General features: G+C 38.5%; 1 long non-coding RNA gene across 2 annotated transcripts; it reads left to right on the forward strand.

Moving 5' to 3' along the window:
• Positions 1–345: 345 nt before the first annotated feature.
• On the forward strand, positions 346–24,161 carry LOC142409752 (uncharacterized). 2 transcript variants are annotated; one of them, XR_012775763.1, is made up of 6 exons: positions 346–370; positions 1,026–1,100; positions 7,296–7,570; positions 9,085–9,282; positions 20,958–21,339; positions 24,149–24,161. It is a non-coding gene; the product is annotated as an uncharacterized LOC142409752 (long non-coding RNA). The 2 variants fall into 2 exon arrangements; XR_012775762.1 differs by lacking the exon at positions 24,149–24,161 and having other exon boundaries at positions 20,958–21,590.
• The last annotated feature ends 382 nt before the right edge of the window (positions 24,162–24,543 follow it).

A 24,543-nucleotide genomic window follows, 5' to 3' on the forward strand; every position in this document is an offset into this window, starting at 1 on the left:
TACGGAAGTTGTACGCTCAGGTACACCTAAGGAAAGCAGAAACCCTCAATGGAATTAAGTATTCTGGGCTACTTAATTAGTTTCTAAGTGCAGGAGCTGTGTATTCAATTTAAATGAGTCACACTGGCAGGCTGATAGATTTCTTTAGAAATGGGGGGAAAGAACCTTGACATACAAGAATACATATACATGAAAATGAGAGGATATGAAAAGTATGTGTTTCTTTTTTTTTTTTTTTTAACACCAGACGAGATTTTTGGAGTGAGTCAATGGAAAAAGAATGGAAAGGGAAAGGAGGGACCTTCAGCAATGGAAGTAATGTTTTTAAATTTGGAAGGATAAGAATAAACAGTGAATGCAAAGTATCTTGGTGAGTTATACATTTAAATTTCTCTTTTTTAAAGACTAGGACAAGCTCTGTTAGTCTTAAAAAGAATCTGAAAAGGATAAGGATATGATCAGTTTAAAAGCACATCTAAGACTAAACGCTTATTGTAGGAATTCAGAAAAACTTTTAAAGGAAATAATAAGAAATTCTACAGAGGTAGATGGAGAATGGACTAAACTGAAGTCTGGGTTTATTAAAGCAGAAATCCATGGAAACAATGTGAGGCACAGAAGACAGTGGAATTAATCAGGTTGTACTGAAAAGGGAGCTGAGTAGAAGGTTACTTCTGGGAACCATTGTATAACTTTCACTAATCATATTGGCAGAAAACCTAGAATCTTATCAGTTAGAAATGACAGATAGTCTAATTATCCTAAGTGTGCCAGCACTGATGGCAACAATTAGTGGTAAAGAAGAAAAAGGTTTACTATGGGGAACTTGTGAAGAAAGTAAATTCATTTTAAAACTCTAGCAGAACAAAGCATCAAAGAATACATTTATCTTTGAGCAAAGAAATAGGTCCTATCTGAATTTAAATCTTTAATTAAGTAGTTTGTTAAATAGTGTTAATGAGACAGAAGTCGGAAGGAATCAATCAAGCTGTGCATATTGGTAAAGGGGAAAAAATCTGTCCCAGCTCCAGAAAGGTTCTGAGCGAATGGACTGAGTTCCTTCTGTGGACCAAGAGAGCCTTAACTATCTCATTGACAATGTAAGTAGTCCTCTTCTTTTCAATATAACAAGAACGGTTTGAAGCTGTTCAAGCTGCCCATCTCCCTTAACTTTCCCTATGTCTGTTCATAGTCTATGCACTTTGTATACAAAATATATTTTGAATTTTGAATGTACTTATTTGTTATCGGCACAATTTTTCTGTGTACTTATCAGATGTACCAATATAACATATTTTAAAACAAGAGTCTGAAAGCACAATTGGCTGATTGAACTGATCTCTAAAAACATATACCTGATATTCAATTTCAAATTGCAATTGATAGCCTGGACTGAAATCTTAACTGCCTTTCAGGGAACAGTACTGTTTTTTTTTCAGTTTGGGTTACCATATATACATGGCAGTCATTATATATTAGCTGTTATTAATTGCTGTGTATTTCAGTTCAGAGATCTCTGGAGATGGGGATTTTAAATTCAGCATTTTTTAGACATGACAGACACTTGCTAGAGATATTTGCCTTTAATGTTTCAGGAAATTTACTGGTAATGACTCTGCAATTATAAAACACCATATTGGGAAAGATTTTACTAATAAAAAAGCAGGAAACCTCTGCAATGTGATGATGTATTAGTCACTAACAAAGAATGAAGAGCTGATCTATGTTTCTACTATAAGATTTAGAGGTTGTAGCTTGCTCATAAGACTTCAGCTTGGACTGATATGTGCTGTAAAATGCTTAAACTTTTGATTATCCTCTTTCACTTCTATTTTTATTAAATAGCTTATCAAGGGAATAAATTTTGATATTTTTGTTGCTATTTTTATATAAGAAGAACGAAATAATGAAGCTTAAAGGATTTAGAGTTTGTGATCATGGAAATCTGTACAGGGACATCTGTAAGTATGTATAAATGTATAAACGGTGTTCTCCAGAGTATTTTCACCATCAGCTTTCCTATCTGCAAACTTGCTCTCCTTCTGGTAGGTTATGTGATAAAAGCTGTTTGTATACCCACAAAGGAGCCCAGAGAGACAATGGCAGGTGGGGGAGCCCAAGTGATATCTTGCCCTGGCTCCTCCCAGGCCCACCGTAGCAGCCTCCTGCCATCCAAGGCCCATCTCCACAACCCCAGAGCAGCACACTTATATTGGACCTCAGGGCACTTTCATACATTCGGGAATGTATCCATACCATAGTTTAACGTGACAGAAGCCAGACTATTAAACCCCAGACTTAGATCAAATGTTCTCAGTAATGTGAAAAAATCAGTTTTGCAGTGTCAGAAGCAGAACCCATCCTCAACAAGCATTTTAGGAGCCCAAGACACAAGGCCCAAAGAGCTCCTTGACCTTAGTATGAGGCTGACACAGTCCTGCTGCCAGCATACAAATCCCACTCTGCACCTCTGCTCCAGACCAGGTGTACCAGGGTATCTATGTCTTATCCTTGTTTGCTGGAGTTTGTGATTTTACTTTCTATTAGCTACTCTACTCAACTGCCCACTTTTCCTGTACCTAAGACCAGTCCTATTATAATCAGCACATAAATAATATAAGTAAGCCAGATTATTTAAATAATATATCCAATGTCCCAAAGCTAGGAGTGGAACCAATGACCATGTGAATCTCAGTCAAGTGCTTCAATCACATCATTGCATTTCTACATATTTTCAAAACAATATTGAAATTAACATTGTATCAATGATATCCTTGGAGGCTATTATATAATTTCATTAGTATAGTAAACAAAACTTAACTCTGAGCTTCTTTGTTTTTTGTGGATTAAAACAACCTATTAGTTTGGTGGTACAAATTTGCTTAGAAAATGAATAAATTCATTGAATGCAAAAAAAATATTGGCTTACTTCATCAAAGATCTTACAGCAGAGTGGATAAATCTGTTCTTTTGATGTAAAAGCTTTGAAAATTCCATCTCGCTATACACTCTTCAGCTTTTGAATATTGGAACTATAATAATCAGCACATAGGATGAAAAGAATAACTGAGCAGAATTTTTCAGAAGAGGAGATAAACTGTATAAATTAAAAAGATACCAGTAAATAATGACATTCTGAAGAGGATAATTATGACATGAGAAGAGAGAGGTAACATTATTCTAATAATATACTGAAAATAGAAAAATATCATTACTAATGGCATTTCAGCCAAAAGCCATCCTAAGGAGCAATATTTCATTGTTTAGCTGTACCAGTAGTTGTGCATAAGAATATGCAGTCCAAATATGACCTGTAAAAAGGACTACATGCTTCATAACATTCCAATGTGATTGTTGTATTCAGGCATAGAACAAACGCAAAACATATTCATCAAAACCAGCAGGTAACTGACATAGGGTGAACACTTAGAAGCCACGAGTTGCATCAAATGGCATAAATGATCCAAAAGTCCCCTCTGAATACTGCAGGATCAACCATTATCACTTTGTCTCCTTGTTTATTATGGCCTTGATTCAAAGTATGTCAGCATTTGCCAGGGTGTTTGCCCTAATTTCAGTTACCATCAGAAGAATTCCTAAATCAGGTGGTGATTGTAATGGATCCTGGTGAAAAACAAAAAAAACAGTCATAAAGCACTAGCAGAAAAGAAAGGAGTTGTTGCTGGAAATTTGTCTTTAGGCATCTGTCTGTTGGAACCACAACTTGCTCTGTAAGAATGGAAACCAGCCAGATTTTTATTCTTCCTGGTGAAGGTGCATTCAGTAGGAGAGTGTGACAACAGCTATAGCTTGATTAGAATTCACATGACGGTGAAAACGAGCAATATATTGCTACTTAAGAACCTTAAGAGCACTTCTCTGTCATTGTGGGGCATGGCTCTGAGATCTCTGAAAGAGCAGTGATGTATAAATTCACCATCATGGCTGTGTTCAGATTCAGTGTCTGTGGTCCTAGTGCTAGCTATGTTCTATAAGATATAACCCTTTATTGTGGATATGCTGACAAACAAGTGCCTACAGTAAGGAGAAAGTGGATACATCTGCACTGGATCTTAGAGACTTCCCTAAGGCAGTGCCCAAGGTCAGGATCGTGTGCCACATAGATGATAAGCCTATAAGCATGGTCCCAGGCATGGCTATGGACTACCTTTCAGAGCAAGTGAGACTCCATGTACATGAAAGACTAATACTCTAAAAGGTGGCAAGTAGGTGGGTTTCAAAATATGTTCTACATATAACTCCTCCTTTCTGCCAGTGAAATGCTGTATAGGTACACTTTGCAGTGCCTAATTTTTCCATCCAAGATGAAAGAAGTGACATTGGAATAATTTGTCCTTAGCAATTCATGTTGTCTTAATAATAACAACCAAGTTGTCCAACTGATTTTTTTTTCCCTAGCTGCTATGATGTGTTTTAGTAGTGCAGTCACCATTGTATTAAATAATTTAAAATTTGATACAATTTCTTTTCAGAATTGGTAGTATCTGTAAAGCAGTGAGGGTAATTAGTCACTGGCACAGTCATCTTCATTACTTGGTGACTTTAATTAAAACTGGATTTCCTCCTCAAAGTAATGAAGTAAATTTTCAACACACTTACAGCACTTAAGACTCCTAATTTCCACTTTTGAAACTCTTGTGCACTCTAGTGGGAGGAATATCAGATGTTTTGACAACATCGCAGACAGCCTGATTGACTGGTGCCAATCAGAAAAAAGTGTCAGGCTGCTTCAAGTAATTGCTGCTACTGTCAGCTCAACAGTGAAACAGACTATAACACCAAGGTAAAAAGTAACGTCCAGCTATGTGCTTTACTCCTGGACTGTACTTCTTTGATTTCATATCTCATATTGTGAAATTAGGCTTGAAATTATGAATATTAACTGACACTCTCTGAAGACACTTAAACAGTTAACTTTAGAAATGTGAACTGCCTCATTTATCTCAATCAGGGACTTGATATCTTGTTTACCAGCCAAGTTTTTTTGTCCTGATGCTGGTAGAAGCATCAGTTCTGAGTAAGCACATTTTATTTCTCTCAGTTCCAAGAGTCCAAGTGCATAACCTTTGCCAAGGCTCAAAAGCCCCCTTTCTATGAATGACACAAGGAAGTTTCTGACATTTTTCAGTGATTGCTACAGGACAGATATGACTACATTTCTTCAATCTTTAAGTTTGGACAGCAGAAATAATTTCTCACCAAACTGTGTTTTAACTAAGACTTGATAGTCATTTATTCCCAGTAGTTTCCACATATAATCACAGAATGGTTGAAGTTGGAAGGGGTGTCTGGAGATCCTGTAGTCCAACCCAATCAGCTCAACCAGCGTCAGCTATAGCAGGTCACCCAGGCCTGTATCCAGATCAGTTTTGAACATCTCCAAGGATGGAGACTCCACAACCTCTCTGGGCACCTAGTTCCAGTGTTTTACCACTCTTACAGTATTCTTCCCTATGTTTAAATGGAATTTCCTCTGTTTCAGTTTGTGCCCATTGCCTCTTGTCCTTTCACTGTGTACCACTGGGAAGAATCTGGTTGCATCATTTTTTCTCAGTCCCTTCAGGTACTTAAACACATTGGTAAACGCCCCCCCCCCCCCCCCATATCTTCTCTCCCAGTTAAAAAATCCCAGTTCTTTCAGCCTCTCCTTATATGCTCCAATCCCCTAATTATCTTAGCTACTCTATGTGTGTACGCTTTCTTGTGCAATGCCTCTGCCTTTATCCCTCACAGCAGCTGTTAATTTTTCACCAGAATTTTTGAAGATAAAGGTAGTGTTCTCAGTCAATGAGTCCTTTGTGTGGCCAAAATTGGTTAAAGGCACTGGTTTCACACAATATGCATCTCTATTAATTTTGGACTATTTTCACAAAGGATTGACCCTTAAGTAAAAAGCCTCTATGAATTATTTATTTCTGTACTTTCAGAGAAAGTTGAGATGGAATATTGGCATGTTGTAAATAATGAAGAAATGCATCTAAGTATAGATTTCATGTAATTTCTGTTGTAGGACCTGAAAAATGCACTAGAAGTTTCTGATGTATAACTTGGTGAGATTTAATTACATAAAAAATAACTCCTAGTTTGAAAGGAAATTTTTAAAACCTTTAGCCTTCTGAAGCATGGATGTCTCTTTCTTATGTTTAGTCACATGCAAAATCACAGTCATCACTTATGCTCAAGAAGTGCACTGCATCAGAAAGGAACCTCTGATTCAAAACTATATAGGTAACTTGAACTGTGTCATTGCAGCTTCCAAGGACTTATTTTGCTTTTGAGCTGAAACTTGTATTACCTTTTCATCTGTTTGTTTAAGTAAAGGTGGTAGGCTTGTTTTAAAAATATTTGGAATTTTTTAACACCTCACAAGCAACTGAATCCTAAAGTATTCAGGGTCAAACCGTTTCTTCCTCTTCAGCCAAATTTTCAATATCTTTTACAGACAGTGTTGCATCAGGAGATTCTACTTTTGCAAGGACAACTACCATTGTACATTTTGAAAGATACTTTCCAATCAAATTGCTGTTACCAAGCAACCTATCATTACCTGACAGTTTTTTCCCGTTTCATAAAGCCTTTGTTATAAATTTATTTTTATAAAAATAAAATCCCACCAAAATGCTTTGAAAGCAAATTCTTACTAGCATATGGTTTTGAAGTTCAAATGATTTAATTAAAAAGCTTAAGTTTATGTATTTAATTCAGAATAAAGATAATGGCGTATAATGCAATTCTGAAATAACTTTCATAGTCATTCCATTAGACTGGCTTTCTTTTCCAAGTATTTTGATTCTGCTTTGGATTGAAATGTTTGAATTTCACACTTGTATTTTTGTGTAATGAATATGTGCATTCTTTAGCTGTTTTTCCTAAATTCCATATGCAATCTTTATGTTGATAAACTCTTTTTGTTAATGACTATCAGGAAGCTATTTATATTGAACTTCCTTGGAAGCAAAGCATGGCTGTTTGTCTGGTTGGCAGACAGCAGTGCCTGTCATAAAATTCTAGTATCGAATATAACTGCTCATTTGAAAGGGTAAGATCTAACCAGATTGTATTTTGAAAAGGGGGATGGATGGAAACATCTCAGGTACCCATAGTGCAAACACTGATCACCATAAACAGTGCTATGTTTTATGTTATGTTTAACCAATGAAGTCTGCAGGTGCTAGTGAATAAAATAGCATATAGAAAACACAGTGCCAGGTCTGGAAACAAAAAGCTGAATCTGCTAAGGAGTGATCCTCCTGCCCTATTTTTTGCTCTGACAGGTCGAGCATGCCAAGGAGTCACCACATCCCATGGACACAGAGGAAAGAAGGGCCAAAGGGATAGTGTCCAAAGGAAGATGAACATGAAAGATTCCAGAGCCAAAGGATGTCCTCTGTAGCTGTACTGAGTTCCTGTATCTACGTGCATCTTGGTGCGCCACTTGTTGAAGATAGCGAGAGCTTGTGAGAAACATCAAATAAATCTTCTGTGAGAGGCAAGGCTGTTTGACCTCCTGCAAGCACTGTTGCAGCACTGTTTGCACAAAGATAATGGTGTAAGTATTGAAATGAACCCCCTGTTCACCTTCCTGTGCTCACCTCATTGTCTCTCCTCTTCATAAGCTACTGCAAGTGTGCCTTCAAACACTGGGCCTTAGTGGGCTTTCACTGAAATCAGTAATATGCCATTGTTGGCAAGGCTCTAAAATTGGCTCCTGCTCTGCTATGGGACAGGAAGGCTTTATCCATACAGGATAATTACCACCACAGAGAATGGTATCTCTCGGGAACATAACAGTATAGTTACAGTATTTCATTTCCTTCTCTCATGCATTTAGTTCAGACTGACAACCATTCAGACCAAGGAGGATGAAAAATTGGCTCCTGACTATTCATTTACAGGAACTTATTCCATTCCCTTTCATACCATTTTAGCTTCTTAGCTGTAATGAAGCCCCATCCTGGGTAAGGAGAGAAGAGCTGTCAGTAACAACACACCATAAAAAAGAGGAAGAAGAAAAAGAAAAAACTGAAGCAGAAACTCTAGCAATAGCAGATATCTGCTGGCTATGTATCCTCTATCTGGAGTTGATTTAGAAAGGAAAAAAACCATGGAAACTAATAATCCTTTAATCTAAGGGTTCTAAGGATCACTAAGAGTGAGACTTTTTCAATTCTTTGCCTCACTGGCAAATATATAAGCATATATTTAATAGGCAGTATTTTATATGGGTTCTGTAGTAAGTTATAGTGCTGTAGATTTAGAGTAACGTCAATGTTGCACCATTACACTGTACAACTGAATGTTACAACTGAAAATAGAATGGGGGCTCTTTACATAGACCCATAGTAGCCTAGTTTAACGCCATGAATATTGCAACCAGTATTTCTTTTCTTTTCATACACTCAGTTACAACATTAAATAGATTTTTCTTTAATTTTATAAATTTTGACATTACCACTTGAAGTACAGTGTAGCTCGAGTTGCCTTCTTATACTGAAAGACTGTTGTGTAATAACCAAATTCTCCTTGAAGACTGACTTGATATCATAGTGGAATAATCACTCCAATGATTATCTTTAACTGCTGTGAAATGGACCTGCTGGTTTTTGGAAAGGAATTTCTAAAGGTCATTAAACAAATAATTGGGTTTGCAGTGTGCTATGTAACTCTCAAGGCAAGAAACAATACTAATAGGAAAGGCAAAACCATATCTGCTAGAAATGGTTGATTAAAATAAAAATCTACACTTATCTGAAACATCTTTTAAGCTCCTGTGCATGAAGACCAGATAATATTTCCCCATTTTTCCATTTTCCCAGGAAAATTCAAGTTTTTAATCCTACCAAACAAAAAATCTTTTATGGTTCAATCATTTTTTTCTTTTGTTTCTGTTAAGGCTCATGAAGTTGGCCCCTCAATCTCTGGGAATATTATACAGCATAAGACAAATTAGAACAGGTCCTGATTCAGCTCTAATATGACACATTTACTTTGAATCACAGTAAACAGAGACCAACCACTGTGATATGTTCTTCATCTATGTCCTTTGTCTTCTCCATCTTCCAGCTCCATAAATTTGGCTTTTCCTCTATCTGAGAGGATCTGAGCAATGTGTGGTAGACTTCTTGCATATCAGCTCTGCACTGAAGATACTTTCTCAGTAGGAAACTATTCCTGCTCTTCTTCAGACTCCTATATACCATTCAACTTGTATAAAAGAACAGCAACATAACAGGGAATCAGCTCTTAAGTCTTTTGATGTAGGTAAGTAGATATGTAGGTGAGTAGATATGGATAAAATAAAAATTGGTGCTGACTTGCACTTTGGATATGGTTCATATCAGACCCTTGAGATTAAATGAAGGCTGCTGCACTTTTCAAAAAAAAAAAAAAAAAAAATTACTATTCCTCTGAACTCTGGTTTTGGCTGAAATCAGAACATGAAATTTTAAGGTACTCCTAAGCTGTATATCCAAAGCCAATAAGTACTACAACATTTCTTTGTAGGATTATAGACCTATTTTTAAATGTAAGTATATCAGATCTATTTCCAAAACTGTTGAGTTTTGTCCATGAGTTCTTGTATCCAGGAATAAATAAAAAAAAAAAAAAAAAAAGAAGAAGAAAACAGGATGGTCTTCTTGTTCAATGTGAGAAAAATATTCATGATAAAATTGCCAGACTGTAAGGCAGAATGGAGTAAAGAAAGCCTTTTGCCTAGTTTTACCATTGAACAAAGAGTTCCTCTACGATATGCTCTGAATTAACAGTGTTATTGACAAGGTTTATTTTGGTCTAATAAAAGGATAGTTTTGGAACTTCAGAATGCAGGAAAAATATGATGAATATGAGTCATTACATTTTATTCAGGTTAATTACTTTAACCTTGCTTGAGTCTGAAAAATACAGATAATTGTAACAGGTGACACCAAAAAGAAAATTCTTGAGGAATCTAGTAGTTCAGGAAATATAAGAAATTTTGACCAGTGTGATAAACTATTTTCTGCAAAGGTAGGTCTTTGGCTACAAAAAACTCCATTCAGACTTCTGGTTACTGGTTCATTCTTTACCATATACTTTTTCTTTTGATTTGTAACCTGAAACAGGGACTGGCTATTTCCAGAAAGGAGGCATTAAACATTATGGACTATTACTGTTGTGTTTTCCAAACTTAAAAATTGGAACTGTTAATCACATTATTTAAACTAACCAAAACACTGCTTCAAAACGCATATGTGAACATGGTTGAAGTATATCCTCTTCCAAGTAATATTCACATGTTTGGACTGTTCATGTTCTTGTGAAAAGGACTGCTGCCCTTCAAACTCAATGAAATACTTTTGTCTAACTAACTTTTCAAAGATTTGACTATTTCTCAATACCTGATTTCCATGAGCAATGTTCCACATTTGTTTCAACCTCTTGAAGATTTGCTATTGTTAGCTGATCTGCTTTTCATCATAAGCCTTAATCAATGCATCTCATCAGCTGGAGAAAGAAAAAGAAGGATCTCTTAAGACAAATTAAGGGTCTCAAAATTGCAGTATCCGATTGAGTTCATAATTTCAGACAATGTAAAGTTCCCCTGAGAAATTTCAGCTTGGAATATTACACTATGACACAAAAGATATCTTTTCCATCTATCCAACTACTATTAAAACAACACAGAAATCATTTGTGTTCTGGAAATTGACTTTTCCGCAATCAGTGATATGAGTGATGGACTGTATGAAGAGCTGTAACTGCATAGAGTCATCAAGTAATCACTGATTGCAGTTGGAAGATGGAAAAGCAATCAAATTAGCTTCAGATTAGTTAAACATTAAAGTTCGTATTAACAACTTCTTTAGCCAATGGAGAAAGTGTAGCAGCATTCTTAGGCAGTAGCTTAAGAGGTTCCTGTGTCAGAACTTAGAGTGATTATTATAAAAATGAGAAAAAATTTATCATGGGGAAAATCTATGTGAACCCTTACCATGTGCCAGGCTGCCACTAATAGCAAGTGCTTCAAACCAGAAAGTTGTTAATTCTGTTAAATTGAAAGAATGTGTTCTAGGAACACAAGAGCGACACATGCGACTCCATCCTGGTAGACCTGCTATACATGCTAAGTACAACATTTAAGTTAGAGCATGCATCAGGAAATGGGCATAAGATCATTGTTCATCCTATCTCAAATTCACATTGCAGGGACCACAGCAGGGATAGATGTACTTCATGCCTCACTACAGCCATAAGTAGGTGGCATCATTTTTTGCCAAAAATGACTCTGGAAGCTAGGGAAGGTTCTCAGCAGAAGCTGGACAGTGGTGCAGAGAAGTGCTGTAGCATTAGGAATAGAGTTGCTCTGGTACTGCTCATCTTAAGCATTCAAGAGTCATGACTAAGGCTGTGTAGGAATCATGAGAAATATGAAAATCTGAAAATAATCAGACACAAACAAACAAGCAAACAATTTGTAGTAGTGGATGGAATTTTAATTAGTCCCCTGCCTGGGAATCTTTCAGGTTCACTGAGGTCATGTATTCTAGCTTATCTTGGCAGCTGCAGAAGCTAGAAACACTTTTTTAAATGAAAGCTTATGTATTCGTATAGGCAGCAACTGCCCTGATGGGTTCAACCTCAAGTAATACACGAACACTACAAAACTTTGCAAGGAATACTAACACTGTTTTTCTTACTCTAGTATTTCCTTTGTTCGGTATTGAAGAAAAATACTATGGTTTTTCTCTTTCCTCACAGCTGATGTGGGCAAAGAATGTCCTTTCGCCATTTAAAAAGGAGTGGCAATTGCCTTTAAATGAGCTTTCTAATTAACTCTGCCTGTCCCTGTCCTCCACAAGCAGATTCCTTCAGGCATCTGTCTCCTGGGTGTGAAGGAAGCAGCGCTTGCTTCTGTCTCTCTAAATAGTGCATTGCTGTATTTCAAAAAGTACAAAAAGTTGCTGAAGTATATGTTACTGGAAATGCTTCTTCTTACATTAGTTTAAAATGTATAATAAAAAAAATAATAATAGAGTAGTTTATTTCTCTAGATGCAGATGAAAACAAGGCTGGAAACGGCTGAAAAGTTACTTGCTTTCCTGTTTTTTTATAATTTCGTTACACAGTTTTGTTAATTTCAAGCGTTCGTATACTCTAGTGAAAAATTCAGGTATGTACCAAATCACTGTGTTTCTGTATTGTATAACTCTTTATACACTTCTCAGTGACATCTGTAGTGGTATTGAGGTATCATACATTAGACAAAAAGATCCTTCAATTTTCAACATGTAATACTTCTGCTAGGCCACAGCTACCATCACAAAATGGGAAAATCTGTTTCTAGGGGTCTCTACTGCACAGCAGAGTGTTTTCTCAAAAAAAACCCAACACAACCCAGGAAAAATTAAAAGAAATTTTCCCAGCACTTTGCAAATAAATGATGATTTTAACAAATGGGAAGAACTATACAGGAAAAAGAACTGAAAATATTCAAAACCCTGTTATTTCCTCTCCCCCTTTACTCAAGTATATTACTAATACTTTGAGTCCTTTTTTGATGTGCTACTGCTTTTTTAAGTGAGTTTCTGCCTTCTTTCATGGTATTCTGTAAATTTCAGTTCTATAAATGATGCTGACTTTTTTTTGGGTGTATAGATAAATCAAGTCTGAGTGCTTTACCACCAGTTTCAGATGAGGCTGTGATTAAGAACCTACTTACTGGCTCAGAAACCGAGCAATGCGTATGACTGATCAGCTCTTTTTTGTCATCTGCTCTTCTTTACTCCTCGCTCCTAGTAATCACTTTGGCTAGTTACTCACTCGTTACAGACTATAACTCTGTAATTTCAGTTTCTTGGCAGAAATATCATCATATGGACCATATCCATGTAGTCTTTGCTTTAAGAGGGACTCACTGCCAGTGAAATGTTGTTGATCCTGCATTGACTAAAACCTCTCCAAGATTAAAATGGCACTCCTCAGCTGTGACAGATGGGTTGACCAGGCATTTGATAATAGAAATATAACTCTAATTCCCTCAAATTATTTTTCTTCTTTCTTTCTTTCTCTTTCTCTCTTCGTTCCTTCCTTCCTGCCTGCCTTTCTTTCTGCCTTCGTTCCTTCGTTCCTTCGTTCCTTCCTTCCTTCCTGCCTTCCTTCCTTCCTTCCTTCCTTCCTTCCTTCCTTCCTGCCTTTCTTTCTGCCTTTCTTGCCTGCCCACCTTCCTGCCATCTTTTTTCAGGTAATTAGAGTATTTAGGACTAATATTTTGATACAAGTTTATGCTGGATGGAAATGATATACACATAATTCTCATACCATAGGAGTTTTATCTATAATAGCCAATGTTTAAAAAAGGCCTGAGTTTTTAAGCTACTAGGGCTCTTGACTTCCTTGAGATGAATATCATCTTTTCAGTGGTAGCTTTCTTAATAATAAATATGACAGTACATATTATGACACCAGTAAATTTCATTGTGAGAAACAAGTCAAAATTCCTTGGAGCTAAGAACGTTCAGGGCAAAGCCCAGTTAATATAGTTTTGGACATGCAGCCCTTAGTGCAGATAATGAGAGTCTCCTGTAGCAAAGTGTCAGGAGCTGCTCTTCCTTTCTTCCCTTTCACAGTAGCTGTTCCATAGGAGCTGCATCTCTTCAATTGCTGTGCATTTTGCTTGCATTCTCTTTGTATGCAAGGTGCCATTCTGAGCAGATTCATTCAGCTCTATATTGTATATTGCTTCATTAAAATGACAGAAAAATATTATTTTTTTTAGTGCCTTGCAAGCAGATTTTCTTTTGAGGGAAGTGTTTTATATCACCTCATATTTAGTTAAGATAATCTTACCCAAGGGCCAGTGTTTGCTTAAATGTGTTAGTGACCAGTATTTGTCAGTTTTTAGCAATTCTCCATTAAATGATTTAATGTGCACATGGAAGCAAGAAATTCAGTACAAAGGAGTAACAAATCTTAGATAAACCCATTTTTTGCCAAGCTCCAGTCACTTTATAAACTGACATTTTTACTGTGCAGTAGGTGTGGACTGGCCTGGTGCCTTTTACTTCAAGCTTCCTCATTTTTTTGCTGTAGATAAGTGAATTCACTCTCTGTACTTTGCCATTTCTGCAGTATCATTTATAACAGAACTTGTAATGAATTAGGCAGGGCTGGGCCCAGGTTAAATGGGTGAGGTGCAACACCTGCTTTAAAAGTATGTTTGCAGAACACTATTTGCAGAATAATGAAATGATGTTGGATAGATAATCAGGAGGCATCCTATTTTATGGTAACTGCACTTGAACATTATGGGGAGCCATTTACAAACCATAAGTAATTATTTCTCAGCATTTCCATTAGAAATCACCATATTCAAGTGTTTATACCTTGTCATAAAAATACATAACAGGCTTGAAACACAAGGTCACATCATGAAAGTGAATTTATTATTACATGGTGGAAGTAGTTTTATAAATCAGCTTTCTATAACCTTGCAACAGAAAACTAATTTGAACACTGATTAGACCAGGCTGGAGATTATTTTTGAGCAAGCAGATTAATTCACTTTAAGAAGAGTCAATAATTTCATGCTAGATTTTTATTTTCTGGCTCAGCTGCACAAAGAACATGTTCTAATTCCTGCAAAAATAACAGAATTACTCTCAGATATTCAAGCTTAGATCCTCAAAGGCACTAAGGGTATCGGTGGAAGTTAGTCACCTAAAAATCTTTGAGGATATGAATGGAATAGAATAGAATAGAATAGAATAGAATAGAATAGAATAGAATAGAATAGAATAGAATATTTCAATTGGAAGGGACCTACAATGATCATCTAGTCCAACTGCCTGACCACTTCAGGGCCGACCAGAAGTTAAAGCATGTTATTAAGGGCATTGTCCAAATGCCTCTTAAACACTGGCAGGCTTGGGGCATCAACCAAGCCCCAGTGGTCTTGAGATACTTCAGAGGTAAGTTTAGATTAGACAGAGGAAACTAAAGAAAAAGCTATTGTGCAGAAAGCCGGATTCTAAAGGACAGTGAGCTTTGCTGCTGTATCCTTAGCTACGTGAAAATACAGATATCATAGTTTTTAAGAGCCCATGTAATATAGTTTTAATACATAGATATTACAAAGGACTTGGCTCTTGAAGTGTCCTTTATAGAAGTATTTATCAGACCTGAAGTCTGTCAAGGCTGGGAATCATAGAACAGTTTGGGTTGGAAGGGACCTTTAAAGGTCATCTAGTCCAACCCCCCTACAATGAGCAGGGACATTTTCAACCAGATCAGGTTGCTCAGAGCCCCATCCAACCTGACCTTCAATGCTTCCAGGGATGGGGCATCTACCACCTCTCTGGGCAACCTGTGCCAGCGTTTCACCACCCTCATTGTAAAAAATTTCTTCCTTATATCTGGTCCTAATCTACCCTCTTTCAGCTTAAAAACATTACCCCTTGTCCTATTGCAACAGGCCCTGCTAAAATGTTTGTCCCCATCTTTCTTATAAGCCCCCTTTAAGTACTGAAAGGCTGCAATAAGGTCTCCCTGGAGCCTTCTCTTCTCCAGGCTGAACAACCCCAACTCTCTCAGCCTTTCCTCATAGGAGAGGTGTTCCAGCCCTCTGATCATTTTTGTGGCCCTCCCCTGGACCCGCTCCAACAGGTCCATGTCTTTCTTGTACTGAGGACTCCAGAGCTGGATGCAGTACTCCAGGTGGGGTCTCACCAGAGTGGAGTAGAGGGGCAGAATCACCTCCCTCGACCTGCTGGCCATGCTTCTTTTTATGCAGCCCAGGATACAGTTGGCCTTCTGGACTGCGAGTGCACGTTGCCAGCTCATGTCCAGCTTTTCATCCACCAGTACTCCCAAGTCCTTCTTGGCAGGGCTGCTCTCAATCTCTTCATCCCCCAGCCTATATTGATACTAGGAGTTACCTCGACCGAGATGTAGGACTTTGCACTTGGCCTTGTTGAACCACATGAGGTTCACATGGGCCCACTTATCGAGCTTGTCCAGGTCTCTCTGGATGGTATCTAGTCCCGGAGGCATGTCAACCACACCCTCAGCTTGATGTCATCTGCAGACTTGTTGAGGGTGCACTCGATCCCACTGTTTATGTCATTGATGAAGATATTAAACAGTATTGGTCCCCATACAGACCCTTGAGGGAGAAAATTGCATAGCAGATCTGTTCTTAGAACAGGCTACTTCATGTTAAAAACATTCTGAAAGACTTAGCAACAATGCAGCCATGTTTAGTATACTAAAATCATTACCTGAATGACTGACACAAGAGATATCTTGAAATTGTATGTACAAAGGATGACACAATATTCTGACAAACCAGCCAAAACCCATTTCCTTCTAATGTTCAGTTGTTTTAAATATTTTAAAAAATTAATTTTAAATGATAACTTTATGTTAAAAATAAAACTGTTGGAAAATTCTTAGTGAAACATGAAGTTCAAGGCCAAAGTCAGTCTTTATACAAGTGCTGGAAGAAAATGAGTCACAACTATCTAGCATGCCATTCTGTATTGAACCCTGCAATGAAAACTAGCATAATGGTATTTTGAGGATGAACTTGCAGTTTTACCACTATTTCTTTAATGCTAGCATTCTGCATGTTATTAGCACAATTTATAATGGTAAATGCATTGTGCAGTGGGGAAACAATAATAAGGAAAGTACAACCTGTGCAAGTTAACACAGAGAATGAGGAGTTCTGTTGTAACCTGCAATGCAAATATTTACCAAGGTGCGCCAGTTTATCTGGTACCTTGCCAGAGCTGTTAGGCAGTTGTGTAACTTAAAACCATGGGTGTGCTTAGAAACATTTTAAATATTTTTTTGAAGTATTTATTCTGTTCTAAAATTTTGTTATTACTTTCCAAGGCCTCACCTTCTGCTAATCGCATGTGTTGCAGTAATGTGTCACTCCATTTTGCTTTGTCTTTTTCATCCCCCCCTGGACTCCAGGCTTTCTTTCACATCCTTCTAAGCACTTCAGCTTTTTTCTAAGCTATAGTCATCAGAAATTTCCTTTTACTGCTTGCATTCTAAAGTCTTTCTGCATCATGGACCACAGTAGCTCTAAGGGTTGTATACTTATATTTTATCATTAAGAAAAAGAACAGGTTTTGTATATAATGTACCTTCAAGTGATAATACCTATGAGGCAAAGTCTGTTGACTGATTGTTAAGTTACAGGTGACCAGCCTTCCAGAACTATATCTATAGGAAAAAGAAAAAAAACCACATACGTTAAATTGAAAATTGAATCACTTTTCAAGATCTAGAATGTTCAGTAATAAATAATGCCTACTTAGCATGTTTTTCTAAATGCATGTTAACTCTGCCACCCAAGTATCCCTAAATTTGTTGAAGATATGGACTCAGCCAGCAGCTTGAAGCAAGTACAGACTGCTAAAAATTGCAGTGTTAGTGAGATCAAAGCCCTTTCATACCAGTGTATTCCTGACTTACTATAAAGAACCCATAACCCTTCTCTCCAGTGAAAAAATAACATGAATGTAAGTAGTAAAAGAAGCACAAAAATAATAATAGCAGAAGGAATTTTTCATTACTCTAAACATTTCTAACTCTGTGTCACAGCCAAGAGGACATGGGTCTCCAGTCACTTTTTAGATAGATTATCTTTGAAACAGTTTAAGTGTTTTGCTTCAATTTTTACTCTGATGAAATACTATAAATAAAATGGGAATTCTGTGGGAAATTTTGATTTTTTACTATTTGGTTAATTAAGATCAGAAGTTCTGAAAGGAAAAAGATTTCAATTTTTTCATTTTTTGCGGGAATAGACCGCTTTCAGTAGCTGCTGGAGTTTTCACCCCTTGCCATGTGCTCAACAGCTGTGTAAGCTCAGAGGAGTTAAGTAAGGTTTTCTTAGCACATTTTTGGTACTGACTGTTGGTTTTAAAAAGTTATAACGATTACATGAGGATAGGCCCAAAGGTCCTCATTAAAAAAAAGAAAAAGATCTAGGAATATGCTCCATTGGGAAAGCTCTCTCAGTCACAGCGATCTCATGTCCCACTGCTTTCTCCTGAGGAGAAGCTGGTCACTTCTCTGACTTCCTCTTTCTCTTGTATCTCATAAAGGGACCAGTTAAATGAGAAAATATTATTAAATGAGAAAGTTTAACCTGAAATCTGGTATGCCTAAGTTTTAGACGTCTGATAAAGAAAATTTACAACTTGGGACCTAGGACGGAGTATTAGCCCCCTCTTGTGGATAAATGCCTTTGTTTCTCCAACCTTTTAATATTACGGTAAATGTTACTGAAAGCATATACAACATTACATCAAACAACATGGATGTGAGCGGAGTATCTATACAAAAAGATGCAAAAGAATGTAGGCATAATACAGTTTGACAAGACTGTCTGTCAGCAATTGCTATATGTATCCAACTAACACTAACTTACTGCTTGAGTACCTGCTTATGTGTATGACCCGGAATGCATTTCAGTTGTGTTCTTTTCACTCGTTTCCTTAAAAAGATCCTGCTATGCTGCTGACTGCCTAGAGCTGGTGGAACCACCAGTGGTAATCATCCCCTCTGAGTTCTTTTGAAAAGAATTCTGGGTTTAGAAGAGATGATTTGAAACATTAAAAGGGAATGGGAATCATGTTTTATTAAAAGAATTAGGACGTTTATTTTCTGTTTCTTATAGAATCTACTGATTAGGTGGAACTAAAGTGGAAGTTTAAGGCATTTCTGTCAATAACACTAAAGAAAACTTCTTTTAATGAAAAAGACTGTATTGCATTAAAATACACAGTGTAATACCATTTATTGAAACGGTATTTAATCTAAGATTGAGAGGAGTTTAGATGTATACTACAGTTTGGCTGGCCCAAATGAGCAAAGCAGAAAAATCCCATTGCCAGCTCATTCTAACACGGACATAGCAATTTAAGAGAGTGTAAGGACCTTTTAAAAGTTCACTCTGGGTTGGATTAGTATTTGAAAATACGGATTGTGGTGCTCTGTCTGACATTAGTCAGATACAATGATGTAGTAAGGAATTCAGACACTGAAAAACAGTGTTCTGGACCTCATATTTTACAATTAAAGAATGTAAACTGCAAGTATCATGCTAAAGTTTATTATGGGAGGAGATCCATCTTGATTGATTGCATTGCATAATTAGCCATATTTCTCTGAGATGTAGTCTTGCAAAACTCAGTTGAACTGCAGTGAACATTTCATAAAGAAGCACAATATAAAATGTAGTTTAACAGATGGTTTTATGTTAAATATATGGGCTTAAATAGCTCATTCTCTGAATGTTTTCTCTTTTGTGTATTTACAGAAATACACCCCTACTCAATAATTTGTGAGCTGAACAACCTTTTTAGCCTCTTTTTGTATGATAATGTCATCCTTTTGGTGGTCATTACAGAGGTCTCTTCTTTGTGCTTCTTTCAGGTTCAATTAATCTATTCTAAATACCAGCAATTAGAATTGTGCATTGTATGCTAAATTCAGTTTCACTGGAGCCTTATACAATGTATTACTGTTCTTTTGTAAATAATATAACTGAGATGATTGGCAAATTATATTTGATTTGTAATGCTGGTTTCATGTTGACAGCTCACAGCCATTCTGAGATCAGCTGGTGTAGTCAGATTTTTCTCCTTTACAATGCTTCTACTAAGTTTCAAGTTTATAGAAGTGTTTTTTTAATTAATCCCCAAGTACACAGCCGTGTATTTCAGTTCACACTGTATGTTTTTGTCCTCTTGTCTCCAGCTCTAAACTATCACAAATCAAACTCATACTTCACTCAAATTTAGCAAGGTATTAAGATCTGTTCTGAAACAAATAACTTCCCTGTGACTGACGCTTTCTTTTATAGCATCATCTATTCTTGTTTCTCTTGGCTGAGTTTCTTACCAAACTTAGCATTTACCTACTAATCTCTATTTTCCATACTTAATTTATAATGTGTTATTATTCTAATTATATTACTAACATTATAGATACAGAACCTTACTTCAATAGCCCTATATATTGCATGATGAGAAAAGTTCCTCTGAGACATACCCATGCAAAACCCCATTGAACTGCAGGAGACATTACATAAGCAGAGCAGAAAAGAAAATATAGCACAATTAAGACTACAAGAGAGAACTGATAAGGATTATGTGATAAAGCAATAACACGATGAGGATTTCTGTATTATTTTCAGTTTGCAAACATATTATGTGTCAAAGAACATGTCTGTTTATAGTGAAACATGGATAGTTTGATATATGTACACACATGAATATACTTCCCCTTCATAAACATGCATTCTGATGGCATATTAGCAATGACCTGCACATTCTGTTGCATCTAGAATAAGATTTCCAAAGTATCACAAGTCTCTTTTCCCTGTTGACTTTCAGCTTTTTTTTCTTTTTCTTTTTTCCCATCCAATACTAGAAAAAAAATACTTAGGCAAATACCTAGCATTATTAAGTGGGGTAAATGAAATTGCAGAGTTAAATAGCGTCTATAAATGTGTGCAGGCCTGAGTTCTTCGTTTGTTTTGGAAAGACTGTCACTTAGGAAGCACAGCCATTGATAGATTTTTTTCTTTTTATTCAGCTGTTATGTGTATTTCTACATTTTTAAAGTGTATTTCCATAACTACACCCTGGAAGGAGAAAAACACACCAAGAAGAATATATCAGGCATTGCCTCTATCATTCATCTGATATTGCAGAGAGGCTCCCGTAAAGTCCCTCTAGTGGGCAAAGAATAAAGCTGCTAAACTATTGCTGGATTTGTCCTAAGAAATTATGTAGAAAGTAAACTAAACCTCCACAGAACCCCTAAACCCCCAAAACCCTGTAAGTGAAGCTGAGCAGGTAATTGGACATATTTTTATGTATTCAAATCATTACAAACCTAACTTTTAAGTATTACTCCTCATCTAAACATAGGAAATTGCCCTGTTCAACACTATTCAGTACCCTCAAGGGGAAGAGAAGGACTCTGGGTCTGACGACAATACGACAGGCAATGCGGCTATTCCAACCCTGGTGACAGATACTGTGGTTACTCCAATCCCTGCGACACACACTGCAGCTGAACCAGGGAACAAACCCGTGCCAGTACCAGTCACCCCTGTACACAAGAAGAAATCTTGGAAGCGAAAGTCAGCTCGTTTAGAAAGGAAGAGGAAAAAGCTGGGCCATCATGAGGAGAGGAAGAGGAAGAGGAAGAGGAAGAACTCATAAACGAGACGGTAACTACCCAATCCCTATCCTGAGTGAGCTGTGAGATATGGGAGAAGATTTCAACCATCGTCCAGGGGAGCACATTGTCACCTGGCTGCTCTGATGCTGGGATAATGGGGCCAATAGCCTGGAATTGGAGGGTAAGGAAGCCAAACAGCTGGGATCCCTTTCTAGGGAAGGAGGCATTGACAAAGCAATTGGAAAAGGGGCACAAGTCCTCAGCCTCTGGAGGCAACTCCCGTTAGCTATGAAGGAAAGAGATCCCTTCAAGGAAGATGTTATATGTCTCCCCGGGAAATGGACCACCATAGAGAAAGGTATGCAGTACCTGAGGGAATTAGCTGTGCTGGAGGTGGTTTATTGTGACCTGGACAATAAGCAGTTATCCAAAGATCCAGATGAAGTCCAGTGCACACGAGCCACATGGTGGAAGATGGTACAGAGCGCACCATCGTCGTGTGGCAACTCATTGGCAATACTGAACTGGAAAGATTAAGAGGGACCAATGGTGAATGGATTGGCTGGCCAAATCTAGGACTACGAAAAAAATATCTCTTCCTCCCTTGTCTTGGCTGTGGAGAAACTGTCCTGGAAGGTCCAGCGACTCGAAGAAGATAGGTCCTAATTTCCACCTGTACAGACCAGTATCTCAGCTATTGGAAGTCAGTGTTCCTCTGCTCAAGAGAGAGGATATACAGGGTACACACCACGGGGCACCCTATGGTTTTACCTGTGTGACCATGGAGAGGACATGAGGAAATGGGATGGAAAACCTACCTCAACCCTAGAGGTGCGGGTACGTGAGTTGCAAGGAAAAACAATCACCAAAAACAATCACCAAAGGAAAAACAATCACCAAAGGGAGTTCTTCCAAGAAAATTGTTGCTCCGGTTTCCAGTGGACAGTTCCCCAGACAGAGTAGAAGAGCTGATCTTACTCCTGATTTTAACGAAGGAACTCCTGACTCGTATGTACAAGAAGTGGCTAATGAATATTATGACCAGGACTAGAGGGCCCCTGCCTCCAGCCAGGTGGAGGAAAGGGACAACCGGGTTTACTGGACTGTGTGGATTCCATGGCCTGGCACATCAGACCCACAGGAGTACAAGGCTCTAGTAGACACCAGTGCACACTGTACCCTAACGCCATCAAGCTAGAAAGGGGCAGAACCCCTCTGTATTTCTGGGGTGACAGGGGGATCCCAACAGCTAACTGTATTGGAGGCTGAAGTGAGCCTAACTGGGAAGGAGTGGCAAAAGCCCCCCATTGTGACTGGCCCAGAGGCTCCGTGCATCCTTGGCATAGACTACCTCAGGAGAGGGTATTTCAAGGACCCAAAAGGGTGCTGGTGGGCTTTTGGCATAGCTGCCTTGGAGATGGAGGAAATTGAACAGCTATCCACCCTGCCTGGTCTTTCGGAGGACCCTTCTGTTGTGGGGTTGCTGAGGGTTGATGAAGAACAGGTGCCCATTACTACCATAACACTGCACCGGCGGCAATATCGTACCAACCGAGACTCCCTGATTCCCATCCATAAGCTAATTCGTCTACTGGAGACCCAAGGAGTGATCAGTAAGACTTGTTCACCTTTTAACAGTCCTATATGGCCAGTGCAAAAGCCTAATGGCAAGTGGAGACTAACAGTAGACTGTCATGGCCTGAACGAAGTCATGCTGCCACTGAGTGCTGCCGTGGTGGACGTGCTGGAACTTCAATAGAACCGGAGTCAAAAGCAGCCAAATGGTGTCCTACAGCTGATACCACTACTGCGTTTTTCTCCATCCCTTTGGCAGGAGAGTGCAGGTCACAGTTTGTGGAGGGGCATTCAGTACACCTGGAATCGATCGCCCCAGGGGTGGAAACACAGCCCTACCATTTGCCATGGACTGATCCAGACTGCACTGGAACAGGGTGAAGCTCCAGAACATCTGCAGTGCATTGATGACATCATCCTGTGGGGCAATACAGCAGAAGAAGTTTTTGAGAAAGGGAAGAAAATAGTTCAAATCCTCCTGAAAGCCCATTCTGCCAGAAACCAAAGTAAGGTCAAGGGACCTGCACAGGAGATCCAGTTTTTAGGAAGAAAAGGGCAAGATGGATGTTGTCAGATCCCAATGCATGTGATTAACAAAACAAGAGCCATGTCTCCACCAACTAGCAAAAAGGAAACACAAGCTTTCTTAGGCATTGTGGGTTTTTGGAGAATGCATATTCCAAATTACAGTCTGATCGTAAGCCCTCTCTATCAAGTGACCCAGAAGAAGAACGATTTAAAATGGGGCCCTGAGTAATGGCAAGCCTTTGAACAAATTAAACAGGAGATATTTCATACAGTAGCCCTTGGGCCAATCTGGGCAGGACAAGATGTGAAAAATGTGCTCTACACAGCAGCCAGGGAGAATGGCCCTACCTGGAGCCTCTGGCAGAAAGCACCAGGGGAGACTGGAGGTCAGCCTTTAGGGCTTTGGAGTCAGGGATACAGAGGATCCGAGGCCTGCTATAGTCCAAGTGAAAAAGAGATATTGGCAGCACATGAAGGGGTTTGAGCTGCTTTGGAAGTGGTTGGTACTGACGCACAGCTCCTCCTGGCATGCAGATTGCCACTGCTGGGTTGGATGTTCAAAGGGAGGGTCCCCTCTACACATGACGCAGCTGATGCTACGTGGAGTGATTGGGTTGCACTGATTACACAATGGGCTCGAATAGGAAACCCCAAACACCAAGGGATCTTCGAATAAATTGTGGACTGACTAGAAGGCAAAGATTTCAGAATATCACGAGAGGAGGTCATGACACATGCTGAGGAGGCCCCACTGTACAATAACCTACCAGAAAATCAGAAGCAATGCACCCTGTTTGCTGATGGGTTCTGTCATATTTTAGGAAAACATCAGAGATGGAAAGCTGCTGTATGGAGTCCTATATGACAAGTTGTAGAAGTGGCTGAAGGACAAGGTGAATCAAGCCAATTTGCAGAAGTAAAGGCCATCCAGTTGGCTTTAGACATTGCTGAACGAGAAAAGTGGCTAGTGCTCGCTCTCTATACTGATTCACGGATTTTGGCAAATGCCCTGTGGGGGTGGTTGCAGCAATGGAAGGAGAACAATTGGCAGCACAGAGGCAAACCCATCTGGGCTGCCGCATTGTGGCAAAATATTGCTGCCCGGGTAGAGAACCTGGCTGTAAAAGTATGTCACGTAGATGCTCACCTACCCAAGAGTCAGGCCACTGAAGACCATCAAAACAACCAGCAGGTGGATCAGGCTGCTAAGATGGAAGTGGCTGAGGT

The sequence above is a fragment of the Mycteria americana genome, chromosome 5 (assembly GCF_035582795.1).
Source record: "Mycteria americana isolate JAX WOST 10 ecotype Jacksonville Zoo and Gardens chromosome 5, USCA_MyAme_1.0, whole genome shotgun sequence".
NCBI lineage: Eukaryota > Metazoa > Chordata > Aves > Ciconiiformes > Ciconiidae > Mycteria > Mycteria americana.